Source organism: Trachymyrmex cornetzi, unplaced genomic scaffold (genome assembly GCF_001594075.2).
Source record: "Trachymyrmex cornetzi isolate Tcor2-1 unplaced genomic scaffold, Tcor1.1 scaffold73, whole genome shotgun sequence".
NCBI lineage: Eukaryota > Metazoa > Arthropoda > Insecta > Hymenoptera > Formicidae > Trachymyrmex > Trachymyrmex cornetzi.
In genome coordinates, this window is record NW_017300059.1 from 735,997 (window position 1) to 738,151 (window position 2,155).

A 2,155-nucleotide genomic window follows, 5' to 3' on the forward strand; every position below is an offset into this window, starting at 1 on the left:
CGATTTCATCGCAGATGTGTTTCGGCACATTTTATACAAACAAAACGAGAGAAACACACCGGCGCCCGAGACTAATTATGTATTAATTGTTCGTTCGATCCTCAACGGAAACGTGTGGGTAAAATATCGGTATCGCCTACGTACGGTTTTTGACGGTAAAAAGACGCAACCGTTGCAAACCGGTTTGCCCGTTTCTGCATTAAATACATCCCGATAGTGATTGCAGCGTTTTATATACGATGTTTAATAATTTGCAGCTCCAAAGAGTTCGCGGAAGTGTAATATCCTTTTTGTCTTTTTCTTTTTGCTTGTTCGACGATATATCGCACGTCTGGATTCGCTTGCAGATAATATGTAACAAGCGCGAATACGCAAGTATGCAATGTGCTCATATATAGTAACGTAAAAAGTGGCTGAAGATAACCATCAAACGTACGTCGGTTTCTTTGAACAGACAGCCTCGAAGTTTCCGCGACGATAAGTTTTACAGCTATGTCGCAAGTGATATTCTATGAATATAAATTATTCTATAAGTACAAATATGCAATAACAAAAGTTTTGCACTATAATAGTAATAGTTTACATAATTTTTCCTCGGAATTACTAAAATTGAATCAATTTTGCAATACTTTCAATTCAACCTAGCTAATCAATAAGAAATTTGATAAGGAAACCAATTAACATGGATTGGATTTGACCATAATGTAATTATATTTTGGAAACTATAATAGAATTACAGAAGCTTAAGTAATTAATATAATGTAATTTTATTTTTGAGAACTAAAGAGTTATAGAACTTTAAGTAAAAGTCATATCAATTGATAATTCGCTTATCGATAACGGTGTTGACGGTTCAGGTTGTCACTATAATGTTGATTTGGGATTCGATTTCACAAGGTAAAAAACTTTCCTCTTAAAAGAGATATTCCAAAGTAGAAAAAAACGAGCTTGCTGTCTCTTTATCCGCGAAAAGATGCAATTATTGTCGATAGATTCCTGAAGCATCTTAAAGCTTGTTTCATTTAAAAATGTTAAGTATTACTTTTGCTTTAATAAAAGTAACTAACACTCTAGAGTTTCTTTTTTGTAAATTACGTTATAATAATAATTTGATAAACACAAAACTTTGTGACCTAACTTTTTTGTCACTCTGTATGTTCAAATCCAATTAGTAATTTTAGAAATGTCCACTCATAATACATAGATCGAGGAAAGTACAAAATAATAATAATAATAAGAGCTCGCGTGTTGCAACGAATACAGTCACGTGTTATATTTGCCGACTAAATCGACCCGGACGAAAGAAATAAGAAACAGACTGATCGCATGTAGGTATAATACGCCGTGGTTCCGATAGTACGATGGATGTAAAGCTGTCAGTGTGAACGGATTAACCAGCACCGCTCAATTCTCGCTAATACGATAATGAGCGATGTTCGCGTTCGTGTACAACGTCGTCGTGCGTAGTATCGTTGGAGATTTACATCGAACATTCCTATAAATTTAATCATCACCATACCGTCACGCCGATCTGCGATTTTACCTTGGCATTAATTGCTCGATAGATACGCGATAGTCTTCGGGACGTCATCAACACTTTCGTTTTCGTTCTCAATTATAAGCATTTCGCACTGTCTTCGCAGTGAGATCAGTGACATCGTTATTGACACACATGGTACGAATACATGAAACAGGAGCGAGATAAGAGCAAGTACATGACTTACGGGTTGCAAAATGCAAACTTATGAGCTCTTTGTGTCGACTACTGTTTGTCGCAGTAGCTATTCGCGTGTACATACTAAGAGAAAGCTTTTTGGTATTTGTAACTATAATATACATGTTACTATAATTATAATTATTACTGCTATGTAATAACAATAACTATATATATGTATATAGTTCTATCAATAAATATATAGATATACATAATTGGCAAATGATCTATTATAATTGATCATAATCATAATTATTACCATAAAAATGATTGAAATTACTATAATTTAATTATAACTTATATTAATAATTTTTGGGACAACTATATAGTTAAAAAATAACTATAAATTATAATTAAATTATAATCATAGTAATTAAATTATAGTAAATGCAACTATATATTTATAATATACACTGAAAAAAAAGTCTAGTTATAGCTACC